This window comes from Ochotona curzoniae, unplaced genomic scaffold, assembly GCF_017591425.1.
Source record: "Ochotona curzoniae isolate NIBS_2020 unplaced genomic scaffold, NIBS_Ocur_1.0 contig_64, whole genome shotgun sequence".
NCBI lineage: Eukaryota > Metazoa > Chordata > Mammalia > Lagomorpha > Ochotonidae > Ochotona > Ochotona curzoniae.
The window spans coordinates 36,158,886-36,173,175 of NW_024466502.1; the positions used below are offsets into that span (position 1 = coordinate 36,158,886).

The 14,290-nt window shown below is 33.1% G+C and overlaps 1 protein-coding gene across 1 annotated transcript in view; it reads right to left on the reverse strand.

The window, feature by feature from the left end:
* The window catches only part of PCDH17 (protocadherin 17), a 92,854-nt gene that overhangs the window by 59,854 nt on the left and 18,710 nt on the right, over positions 1–14,290 (reverse strand). The gene's annotated exons all lie outside the window — the stretch shown is intronic.

The window sequence follows — 14,290 nt, forward strand, 5'->3', positions numbered from 1 at the left end:
TTAACTATATCCCGATTACTGAAATAATATTCAAAGAATTCAGTAGAGGAAAAATGTAATTCTTTCTGGATATTGAAAGAAAACCAAAATAAAAATTAGGAAGGGAAAGTGTTACTTAGAACATGCAGAGTAAAGACGTTCAGGAACTAGGCTTCTTGTTTTTCTGCTTGTTTATACTGCTTCCAAACTGGTGTGGACGTCTGCCAAAAAGAACTGAATTCTCCTTGTATCACAGAACAGAGTCTTTTGGGAGAAAGAGACTGGATCTTTCATAGATCTGCCTATACTGTACATTCATACACATTTCTTTCTCTTGCAGCTGACTCAGTGACAAAGCTTCGCCTGTTTTCTCATCACTTCATATCACACCATTATGCTCTGAAGCAGCTATGGGTCCGTACAACACCGTCCAGCACACAAGTATCAGTAACACAGGAAGCAGAGGGCCCAAGGTAAGGCTTAATGTAGTTCAATATGTGCTTTCTATATCAACAAGGCTAGTTTAAAGTAAGAGTATTCTGTTTCTTTCTATATGATAATTTATTTGGCTTTGTGAACTATTGAAAAAAAAAACATATTAAGGCAAATATTTCAAGCCTTATGTTAAGCTTGAGTGTTTACTAGGAGTTTAGATGTAAGGAAACCACCAAAAATTTCTCAATCTGTAATCTTTCTGTATATGCTTTTTGTCCAAAGGATTCTCTTTAAACTACGTATAAATATCAAGGGGAGGGGAGCAGATTAATTTCTCACTTTTAACTATTAGGTGGCAAGGATATTTTCATTATCATGTTGTACTAGTTTTTGTGACTTTAATGATAAATTATCAATTTAAATAATAGCTTGACCTGCTTATATAACTAATAGTGAAGCTTAAACTCCATAGTGAAAATGTTTTCCAGAAAATGTCACTAATTTTAAGACAATGACTACTTGGAAACTTCACAAATTGAACAGACTCTAGCTAGCCCTTCGAATTGATTTAAAAAAAAAAAAAATCTAATCAATTATTGGTGTCAGTTAAAAGCTTAGAAGAAGTGTCAGAACATTTGAGGAAAATAAAATCTTGGAGAGAAAGAAAAAAGATAAAATGCAATGTGAAAATAGAAACTTATTCATCATCCTAAAGAGTTTTGTGATTTTAATCAAGTAGAAGGCCTATTTGATTACAGACAGAAATAAATGGAAACACTTTTCTCTTCTGTTTTAATAATAATAGTATAAATAACGCTACAATGTATTAAAAAGCTAAACAATTGCAAAACAATGAGAAACACATGAAGAAATAAAATACACCCCCAATTGAATGAAGAACTAATAAGGGTGATAGCTGCATCTGTTTCCTTGTGTGAATGTGAACCTAGAAAGAATGAGAATGTCTGATTGCTGCTGCTACCAAACCTTGTTTTGAAGAAAGTAAGAAAGCAAGAAGTAAGGAGAAATACAGGGATTTAGGCAAAGAAAAAGAGAAAGCACAGAGAAACAAAAACAGATGAAAAAGCACATGAAAATGCAGAGTAAAAAAAAAAAGCAGAAACAAAAATATATGGAAAGGGAAGGAAACCAGGTGAGAAGCCAAGAGAAGCAAATAAAAATTAATTTAAAAAAAAATAAAAGGAAGAAAGAGAGAAATGTTGCATATGATTGCAGAATTTCAGGAAGTGCAATTTAAAGGTTTGCAATTTAAGTAAAAAAGTATCGAAAGTTTATTATAATGTCTGAACTTATCCATTAAAGAGGATTAGGAATGGGAAATTCTGAGAGTGGGAATATAATTACCATAATGAAAGTAACCATTTGCCTTTTAACAAAAAGGTAACTAATTCAGTATTAAAACCATACAAGTTAAATATAGAAAGTAACATGTTCATTATAGAAGCTACAAGGGCATCTCAAAACTCGATTTAAAAATATGGATACCAAATAACATTATTTGAATAAAAAAAATTAAAAAGAGGAAAAGCATATCCCAGCATCATTTAACTTGGAGAGTGTAGTACTTTTAGATAATTTACAACACTGTATTCTAAAAGCTGAATTCTAGTTTCTACATTTACAACTCCTAAGTTTTAAGTCACAGAAAAAGAATAATTATTAGGGTATATTCTTTTAAGTTTTCAACTCTCTGCAGAATAATTTTATATATACATATTTATAGCTTTTGAAAATATTTCCTTCTTTCTTACAAATTGCTACAGTGTTTTATCTTGAAACTTAATTTAAACATAGTCACTTTTAACTATTATTTCAGGAATACGTAGTTTTATGATAAAAAATAAGGTAATTTGAACTAGAGGATATATACATGAATGCTAATAAGACATTATGAAAAATTAAGTTATATTCATTTATTCTTTCAATATCTAAGAATAAGTGAAGCAAAATTATTTTTGAAGTTTTAATTTTAAAGTGTTACTTGCTAATTATAAAAACAGATCTGAACTGACATAAAACCAATTGTGTCCTATTTTTATTTTTCTATTTTTTTTTTACAAAAGTTTACTTGTTAATGATAATAAAATTTTGTTCAGGGAACAAAGAAACAAATTTAGTAACCAGGTAAACTAACATTTGAAGTGAATAAAGTCTCCAGGATATGATTTTTATTCATTATTTGCCTTGATTCATTTTTCTGTCATTAACCAGGAGACTAAAATATATTTACAAATGGTGTTCAAACTTTGTCAGCACTATTAAATAAATAGACTGTGACACCCTGTACAACTTGTACACTCTACTAGAATTCAATAACACAAATGATGATTTCAAAACAATGTGCCCCCTAGAAAGTTCCCCCAAAAGCACCTTGTGATAGTGAACTATATTGGTTGAAATTAGGAAAGCTCTTTGTTTGTTGAAGTAGATTTTAAATGGCTGCTTGAATGTGCCATAAAAAGTTGACCTGAAAGTAGAATTGAGTCAAAGGAGAATTTTTTTTTACGATTAAAAATTGAAAAAAAAAAAACCTCACCAAATAAGCAAATTTTATTAATTGTATTAAAAATAATGTTCTGCAAACTGAGAATGAGAGGAACTTCATCAACTGGATCAAAAGTATCTACAAAAAGAAGAGTAGAGCTATAGCCACCATCATGCTTAACGATGACAGATGGAAACTTTTCTCCAGGCAAGGAGTTTCACTCTCACAATTCCTACTCATCACTGTCCTAAAAACCTTATCAAGTTCAATCAGGCAGAATAAAATATAAGTTAAAAGTGTACAATTAAGAAGAGAAGAAAAATGATTTGCAAACAACATTATTATAGTTACAGATAATACCGCTTTGTAAAAAGACACTTCTGAGAGGTAATTAAAACTGAATTCAGCAAAATCGTTACATTCCAGCTCATCACACAAAATCAATCACATCTCTGCATTCTAGAATACGCTATTGGAAAAGTTAAACTTCAAAATGATGTGTTTATAACAGCACCCAAAGATCAAATGCTTAGTAAATACAAAAAAAAAAAAGTAGAAAAGATATGCTGAATGATGAAATACTTTTTAAATCCAGAGTATTTGCAGAGTACAAAATTCAGAATAAGAAAGATGTCAATGTTCCCAGATAATTCATGCATGCCATACCATTCCATTTAAATCCCAAGCAGGATATTCTATAGAGGCAAATACAAGATTTCTTAAATTTACATTAAAATATAAATAAATCATGGTAAACAAAAAAAAATGAGAAACAGAATCAAGTCAAAAGGACCTACTACAGCACGGTTTAATTAAAAACTTATTATAGAATACATATTCATAAAGGGAGTAGTGCCAAACGAATGGACCTATAAAAGAGGGAAATAAACAGAATATCCAGAAGTAGACCTACACAAACAACAGTTTAATTGATCATTCAGTAGAAATGCTCCATGACCTACATCTAAATATGGGTTTTTGGATTAATACAAAGTGTAAAATTATAAAATTTTTAAGGAAACCTAACATAAAATCATTGTAACCTGACATTAAGCAGAGCCCTTAGACTTCTTGCTAAAGCATGATCCATAGAGGAATGAAAAAATATTGGACTGAAAATAGTGGTTACTGGTTTTTAAAAAATGAAATTTTCAACATAATTTAAAATCAAACTACAGCCTTGGAGAAAATACCTATAATAGAGTGCGCAGTAAATGTAAGGTCCTCTAAGTTAAACAGTGAGAAGGGGTGGGTCTTCATCATAATGGTTAATACGCTGCTTTGTAAGCCCACATCACATACTGGCATGCCTTATTCTTTTCTGTTTTTAATGCCTATTTATTTGTTTATTTTGTAAATCATAATTCCAGAGAGAGAGAGGGAGAAATAAATTTGCTATTTTACTTCCCAAATTGCCAAAACAGTTAGACTTAGATTGGGTCCTTGTAGGTGGCAGAGATGCCAACACTGGGGCCATTTTTGCTGCTTTTCCCAGATTATTCACAGAGTGAGAAATCACAAGTGGAGCCACCAGGACACAGACTATTATTCACACAGGATGCTAACATTAAAGGCTGTGACTCTGCTAGCCAAGCCACACCATTAGATCCCTGGTTCTGCTTCTGATTCCAGCTTCCTGCTAACGTGTGCTCTTGGAAGCAGCAGAAAATGGTTTTACTTGTGTCCTTGACACTCACGTACAAAACCCAGACTGAGCTCTCGGATCTTTATCTTAGCTTTGGCGTGGTCGAACCCTGTCTGCTAAGGGCACATGGGGCGTGAGTCAGTGGATGGAAGATGTGTACGTCTGTTTGTCCCTTTCATTACATGTGTCTCTGCCCTTCAAACAGAATAAATATGTATACAAATTCTAAACAATAAATAAGGGAAAAAACTAAACAGTAAGGAAAAGAGATAATTTGAACAGATACTTCATTTAAAATACATTAGTGGCATATACAATATAAGGAAGTATTTTCTGTATTTAGAAATTGAGGAAATACAAATTATAGTCAGTCAAATATTACCAGACATCCACTAGATTAGATAAAGTCTTTTCAGTTAGCAAGACTAATGGCTGACAAGGATGAAGAACAACTGAATTTCAACTCATCTGCATCAGAAATCAAATGGTCACAACCATTCTGGAAAGCAATTTGGCTGTTACCTATAAAATCAAACAAAAATTATGTGGCTCAACAATCCGATTTCTTAGGCCCTTACCTTAAAAACTCATAATTCTATGCACACAAGAACTTGTACAGGAATACTTAGAATTTTTTACTTGACTAAAGCTTTCTTAGCTTAAATGTCTTTCAATAGATTTAGTGCCTATTCACAATGAATTACTGGTTAGCAATAAAGGAATGAAATGCTGATGCAACTGCATGGATGAATCTCAAGAACACATTAATAAACAAGGCCAAGATGCCAAGATTGCATGCTTGAAAACTTCATAAGAATGGTTTAAGATAGAGTTGTGCTCATGCCTACAACTGAATAAATGTGTTAATAAAGGAGCATAAAGAAACCTTCTAAGGTGATGGAGCTTTTGAGAATCTTGTTTGTTTCCTGAATCTACACATGTGAAGAAATCTATACACTCCTGTCTTGGTGAAACAGCTCAAACGCTGTTTCCTGTTGCAACTGCTCCACTTCCCATTCAGCTTCCTGCCTGTGGCCTGGAGAAACAGTGGAGGGTAAGCCAAAGGCTTGGGGTCCTGCATCCGCTTGGAGAAACCTAGAGAAGGCTCCTGGCTTCAGATCAGCTAAGCTCCAAACTTTGTGGCCATTTGAGGAGTGAACTAGTGAATGGAAGTCTTTCTCTCTGCTTTGCCTTCTTTCTGTAAATCTGTCTTTCCATTACAAATAAAGTCTTAAAAAAAAATCTATACACTCCAAAAGTATTGATCATACTGTATATTAATTTAATAACAGTAATAACAGTGTGCCTGTGTGCCTAACATTATCATCTACACTTTATATATGCTCAGAATTATTTTGCCTCATAGAAAATAATTGTAGGGCCCGGCGCGGTGGCGCAAGTGGTTAAGGTCCTCGCCTTGCACGCCCGGGATCCCATATGGGCGCCGGTTCTAATCCCGGCAGCCCCACTTCCCTTCCAGCTCCCTGCTTGTGGCCTGGGAAAGCAGTGGAGGACGGCCCAACGCTTTGGGAACCTGCACCCGCGTGGGAGACCCGGAAGAGGCTCCTGGCTTCGGATCGGCATAGCATCGACCCGTTGCGCTCACTTGGGGAGTGAATCATCGGATGGAAGATCTTCCTCTCTGTCTCTCCTCTCTGTATATCCACCTTTCTAATCAAAAACTAATAAAAATAAATCTTTAAAAAAAAGAAAATAATTGTAAAAATGTAGATTTTATTAAATAGTCTTAGCAAGCACTAATTATGAACTTGTCTCTTAAAATAATATGCAGCAGCTTCCAAATCCTCCATTAAAGCTCATCTTCAGTTATATAAAATACAAATAGAGTAGGAATATAGAGATGCTTTACATCAACAAATACAACTATAGTTTTGTAAGGCAATCATCTTCAATGTGAGTAATTTAACTCAAATTTCATTTCTGTTAAAGATTTTCCTGTGTATAGATGTTTCTTCAGCCATTAATAGGTAGCATAAAGATTTCAGGTTGAGGACCCAGCGCAGTAGCCTAGTGGCCCCACTTCCCATCCAGCTCACTGCTTGTGGCCTGGGAAAGCAGTCCAGGAATGGTCCAAAATCTTGGGACCCTGCACTCACATGGGAGACTGGGAAGAGTCTCTGAGTTCCTGGCTCCAGATGTGCGCAGCTCTGGCCATTGCAGCCACTTTGGGGAGTGAATCAATGCACGGAAGATCTTCCTCTCTGTCTTTCCTCCTCTCTGTATATCTGACTTTACAATAAAAGTAATTAAAATATTTTTAAAAATTTCTTGCAGAAGAATAGATTCCTTCTTAACACAGGAAATAAAAATAACAGATTATAAAAAACTGGAATCCACATTCCGAAAGGGAAAGTGTTTAAATTTAGAAAATAATTCCTAAGATTGATTCTTCATTTGTAATTGATATATGGTATTTCTTTGTAAAGACTAAAAAGACATGTAATTTAAAGTAATTAATATCTAAGATGTAGAAAAATGTTTAGAAAACATTGAAAGCAATGTTTTATAACTTTAAAGTTAAAATTAGGATAATAGTAGCTAAAACACACAGTTGTATGCTAAAGTAAGAAAATGTAAGAAAACTCAGTTATATTGTAAATTTACACTCTAAGTTTTAAAAACCTATGTTAGACACTGCAATGATCACAAAATGATGAAACTGGATAAAAGTATCATAAGCTCTAAAATGATATGTGGATGTCTATAAAACGGGGTACCTGTTGGATGAAAAAACAAAGGCCTCGTTATTTTAGTCTTATTTGTAATGAATTCTAAGCAACAAGTTTCAAGATACTATGTATATATATAACCCTGCAAAAGGAAGAAAGAATAATAGCATTAATAAAATTAATATGAGCATTAATAAAATTCTACGGTCATTATACACAATGAATTGAATTTGATATGTGATATTGAGATCAAACTCTGGTAACAAAATAAATAAAATATATTCCTAGAATTAATTATTTGGTATTATGTGATCCTTTGAAGAGCCACATGAAAGAAAATTTCCTATGCAGGGTACAAATTTGACACACCAAGACCAATCTGGCATATCCAGAGTGATTGGTGTAGGAAAGAATCAATCTTTCAGCACTCTTGAGGTCTTCCTGCCTTTCTCTCTTTCTTTTTCATAGAGCAGACCTGTGGGACGGAGTGTACTGTTCAGCCTAGTAAGTAAATTCATCTTTTACATATGCATTTAGTTCGGAAAATAGGAAACAAAAAACCAATATTTGACATGGTAAAGTTCAAAATATTTGAGATCCAATCAGCAATTACAAGGCATGCAATAAACTCATACCTGGGAGAAAAATTATAAATGAAAAATATAAGGATGATAGAGTTAATTAAATCAAATGACAATAACCTGAGAAATTTATTAGAAATATCAAAAATGTAGCTCAAAGATCATGGAAAACTTGAATTGAAAACATTGATTTCATTGAAAAAAATTTTTGAAATCAATTCACGCTTTCATTATACCAGGCATTTTCCATGAACCATCAAGGATCACCTCATTTTTTCGGAGTGTAAATGCAGAATGTAAAGAAAGGCATCTTCAGAATTTGTACCTTAATTTTTTTTTTTTTGGTTTCACCTTAATCTTAGACCCCAAGGAGGTAAATGGAAGACACTAAGAAGATCCAAAAGAAACTTCCATAAATAAAATGGCTCTCTTTTACATTCAAAATACATTAAATAAACCTGGCAGCAGGTTAGACACTTGAGACAGAAAACTCACCTTCCACTCCAGGTTCCAGAAGGGTTTGCCTCAATAACTGTTTGTAATATGAAGTTTATTATTGTATACATCTATATAGGCTATATATTTGTGCCTACACTACCTTTATAGATTTATAATGTATTAGAGGGTAAATAGATACATCAAAAATATTTAAAAACTAGTTACAATGATGAAGAGAACTTTAATTCTAGAGGTATTTGTCTAGAACACAAATTCTTGAGAGAAAATGAAAGTAAGGCGGCCTCTTTGTAGTCCCTGAAGAAATCATTTTATCTTTCAAAAACGAATCTGCTTGCAGGTGTTGGGGAAACAGTGTGCTGTTGAAAAGTAAATGATGCTAGATAAGGTGTTAAATTGTACTCCTAAATTCGGTTAAACTTGGATGTTCAGTGTTGAGGAACTGAAGAGTGGAATTTTGAAACGTCTCTTCCAACTACAGACAGAAGCTTGATTTCATACATAGGTGTCATTGAACAGAAAACTAAACAAGTTGAACTTTTCTATGCATTCAAAGGCACTGCCTTTGCACTGGTAACAAGCATTCTTTTTGCAGCAGACTTAACACAAAGGAGTGTTAAGAGGGAAATCATTCACTTTAAGCCTTTTCACACAGGCATTGCTTCCGAAAGCGCTACCTTCAACAGAATAGACGGTGCAGTGCTTTCTGCATTGCTGAAGTAGCAACAGCATTTTAAGCCACCACTTATAAAGTTATCTGACAGCATCTATGGCTTTCGAATTCTTAAAGTGCATGAAATATGGCAACAACTGTATTTATCAGTGGTTTTCAAAATAACACATTTTATACAAGTATAGAATGTTTGGCATTTGTGTTTTGTTACTAAAAGTACAATAAAAGCATAGGATAGCCTTACTACATTGAGCAAAAAACAGTATTCCTTTAAATTAAAAATGACAGAGCAACTGCATCATGTAAGAGTTCTGAATTTTGATAACATGGTTGATTGGGACTATTGTATAAATGATATGGCTATATATTAAAATCTCTTGTACATGTTAATTATTTTATAAATGACACCGATAACATTAAAAACTTGTTTCAAAATTTTAATAATATAATTTATGAATCTTGAAGAAAATCTTCTTTGACAAGAACAAGAAAAAATTGAGATAATCCAAAGGCAAGTTGAGTGCTATATCTGTTAAAGTTCACTAGGTAACTAATGAATTACAACTCCCTTTACATATCTGTTGAATATTGAATACTACAAACCACTGAGGTGCTGCTGCATGCTGGATCTGCTTTCTCCTTAACAAGGGTACAGTGTTGTGCAATGAGTTTGTGTCTTAGGAAGGAAATCAAAATCTACTTGATTATTGCTAACACCAACATCCTCAATTCCCCCATTCCCTGCAGTGTGGTCTGCTGCGCATCTCAGCTCTAGCCAATACCCAGACTTTCCTTTTGATTCCAATGGTGGTGGCAGGGGAAATTCAAAATCCTTTTCTTTCTTGCCTTGTGCTACTTCTCAGCTAGAATTTTCATCTCAGGAGACCCCTCTCCTTTTTATTCTCCCATCTTCTCTTTCCATCTCTATTAATAATACTGAAGGGTTTCCCGACTGGAAAGAAACTCTACAGCTGGATTCTCTACAATTGGGCCCCCAGGAATAAAAACTCAAGGTTTAAATGTGACCAATGAAAATGCATTACAATTTCAAAATACCTGCTTCCAATATTTCAATATGTAAAGAGAAAAAAAGAGAGAAGAGACAAATTGATGATTTTTTTTTTTACAACTATCACTATGACTATTGAGTTATTCATATTTGGTCAGGTTAAGAAGCTTCATAATAAACCAAAAAAGTACAACATGAAGTGCTTATATTCAAACTGGTTTTTAGTCTAATAAATTTAGCTGTTAGGGAAATATTTTGAAACTAAGCTACACTAAATCCGAATGCATTTCATAATGTCATTGGCATTGTGTGCCTTCTACTCTTGGAGATTTGGTGCATGCACTCTTGTATTAGAATCTACAAGACACTATTATTAATGTTTATTATTCATTCTTCTCAATTACTCAGAGACACAGAGGAGCTATTGTCAACATTTCTAAAACAGAGAAGCTGCAGCTAAGTTACTTTGATAGAACTGCCACGGTATACTCAATTCATAGTAAAACAATGTATCCTACCAGAGACTGCCAGCACCAGTCATTTTTAGTACTTCTTATGTGACACAGAGAAGAAAAATAATAAACAAACCTAACATTTTTGGAAATAAGTTGATTAGAAATGAATGTAATAAATGCTTTCAGTGCATTTTGCAACCCCTAAGCTTTTGCATCGGCCTCAAAGGTAATGTTTAAGCACCTCTAAGAGGAATGTAAATTCTCTTGGAAATACTTATAAAAGTTATGATTAAGAGAAATAGTACATTATCAAAGCTAATAACAGATGACTCTTCAAAGAATCTGCACTTTTACTTTTCTATACTTTCATCTTAAATTATCTTAATATGCTGAACCTTATATAGTAATGTAATAACTGGATTTTTTTCTTTGACTAATAACATAAAAGGTAGTAATGGCCAGTTATTATCAAATATTCTAATGCATTCACTAGCCTTATCAGCATGATAACTCACCATCGTTATACTCATAAAACTTAAAAAAAACAGATATTTTTGAATACTCACCTTATAAGCACAAAAGAAATTATCCGCCATTATGTATCTTTCCCCCCAAATATTTAAAGATGAACCAACTACATATATGTTATATTTCATCAGCTTATTCACCACCCACTAAAATTAATACTTTCTGAATGCAATGATATTGTTAAACAAAGCTCATCAGTCTTGCAACTCAAAATATTAAATCACTCTTCTGAAGATAATGTCAATTATTACTTAGCTAAGAAATTATATTTAGTATATTTAGCAAATGAAATAAAATAGAACATTTCTTATAGCTTCAAGTTTCTATCTGATTTTAGCTCAGTCATTCAAGTCATTACCTTTACATGCACATGCTAATTCCTAACAGGAAAATGGAAATCCAAAGTGAAATGTACAGCTAAAACACGTTTGTAATTTTTCCCTTTCTGTCCTGACTGACATAGATAATAGATCTGCACTTATAAACAGTAAATCAATTAACCAACTATTATCAAATCCTTGGGAGGCATTATGAAATCCTCAAGCTTTTACATGGGCTTCAGAGGTGATTTCATATGCTGCTCCCAGAAAGGAAAAAAAAAAAAATGACAGAAAATTTTAAATCCCACCAAAATTGACACATTGGATTTGAATTTCTGATTTTAAAACATAGTAGTAACTTGAGGCAATTAGTATTGAGATTTAGGACACACAGTTACACATGCTCTGCTTAAGAAACAACTATTACAAAAGAAAATATATTCTTAAATTTGAAGGAAAGGTTATGGTTAATAAAATTTTAAGTGTTAAATTACCAAAATATGTATCATTTACTTTCTGAAGAAAGTAAATAAATAAGAAGTAAATGACAAGAATAATAGTCATATTTAAAACATTTGATTCAGTGGAAAAATTCTATTCTAGGTAGATATCTATATCCCCAGTTAAAATAAAGTAACGTGTCTCTACTATTACCAACATACATTTAATTAAAATATCTCTCCTCTTTATCATAGTATTACTAATGTCTAGTTTAAGCATCCAGGGTGTTTATTGGCTTAAATCTTTTAATTCTAACTTTTTTTCTCTTCCAATAAAAGAAAAAAATCTTAATTAAGACGATAAGCCTCCCTTGTTTGTAGCATAGGCTTGTAGTAGGGACACATAAAAATAAGAATCATTTTGGATTTGTTAAGAATTCTTTAAAAACTACACGATGCAGTTTTTTTTTTTTCCTTAAACACACTTGAATGAAAAAAATAAACAGAAAATCAAAAACCTAAGAAGTATTCTTTAAAGGAATGCCTCAGAATAGTGCTTGGCCTGTGGCCCACTGATTTTGAAAGTGAAGTTCTCTTGGAATTCAGCCATGTCAGTCATTTATATGTCACCTAATGGCTGTCTTCATGCTTGAGAGACTGCATGGCCCACAAACCCTAAAATATTTACTATCTGGCCCTTGACAGAGAAAGTTGTTTATACCTTGCTTAAAAAGTGCAAGTCTCAATTTTTAATCACAGAATTAAAATTTGTACTCTTATTATGCATACAGATAAAATATTAATGAGGAATTTCTACACATATCCTATGTTATTGTCAGAGAAAAAAGAAAAAAGTGATTTCTTCGTCTGTGAGATTTAAGCTTTTCTCATGGGGTATACATATAAAAAAGCATACAGTTGGCAAGCTCTTCCTATTTTTTAGGTGAATTTCAGTGTTAGGTGATTTGCAGCATGCTTATATTGAATTTCAAACTTCTTAAAACTGCAGAAACAGTACCACCATGGGAACACCTGAAAACAAAATGCACTTAGACACACGAAGTTTCTTGAAGTATATTACAAATTCCCCTGGAGTGTACTTCGGATGCGAGTAAATACCCTTCGCTTCCCAGCACCATTGCTCTTCAGGACTTGATTTCTTCAAAGAATTCATTCTTATATCCAGAATTTGTTCTATTGCACCAAAGGATTTTTTTACTTATTTTATGGAGCTATCACTTTTCAACTTCATTTAGAGAATGACTGTAATTAGTGTTTTTTTATGGATTGGGAAACTGAGGCCTATGGAGCTCATGAAAGGCCTTTTTAGAGTCTCCAAAGTGAGTTCCTAACTTGAACGTTTCCCATTGTGTTCTATTTTTTAAGTAATATATGATTCAGCTAGCTTTTGTGTGTATTAGATTTTCTTTTCTATTTATCACTGTCACATGTATTTCACAGATTTATTACTCTTATTCTAACAATGCTTGTTAATCAACATTCCCCACAAAATTTCTAATGTCAGATCATACATTGCAAATCGGCTTTGTTCTTGCAACTGGTCAGCTCTGAATTAGATTAAAACTAATGAAAACCAAAAGGATGCCCAAATAATTTTGAATAGATTAAAAACTGAAAGTCACTTCCCTGATTAAGTGTGAGAATCCTGGGTTTGCCTTTGGTATCTCAAAAATGCGGATATTGTTTATATCAATCCAGAGAAGCTCTTAAAACTTTGTTGACTTTTACTTGAAAGACCCTATGGCACTCTACAATATATAGGTCCCAGAAGAATATTTTGTGGCTGGAATTATGGAAGCTTTAAAGAATTCTCCAAATTCATCTGTACTCTTAGAACTAAGCTGCAGTACTTCATAGCAGTAGTTATTCATGCTAAATGATGTCCTCATACTCTGTAGATTGCTCAGTATGATAAATGTATGCCCATCAAGACATCCCACATGCTTTTATGAGCAAGAAACCTAACCCCTGAGTAAGATGACCATAGTTCTGTATTCATCACTGGCTACTATATGGAAAAGACTACTGTAGTTTAATTTCCTTATAGGAAAAGAAATGTGAATGAAAGCAGATGCAATCACAAATATCTATTTTTAATAATTATTGTTATCCTACAAAAATTATTTTATAGAAAGTACTCTATTTGTTGCCCAGTGTAAGCTTTTTAAATTATTACTTATTTGTTTGCTGCAAAGTCTTGGGACTCTGAACCTGTTTGGGGGATCCGGAAGAAGTTTTTGGCTCCTCTCTTAGGATCAGCTCAGTTCTGACTGTTGTGGCCACTTGGGGAGTGATCCAGACACTGAAAGACCTCCCTGTCTCTCTCTCTCTCTCTCTCTCTTTCTGTAAATCTGACTTTCCAATAAAAGTTAAATCTTTAAAAAATATATATCTATACAAAACATTTATTGTAAAATCTCTAGTCATGTATACATATTTAAATGTGTGCTTTTGCACATAAATGAAGACAAGACACACAGGCTACAAGCCATTAATCAAAATCCTTGCCTTCGGATGTTGTCTGTAAGGGCTGTCATGGTTACAATGAAAGT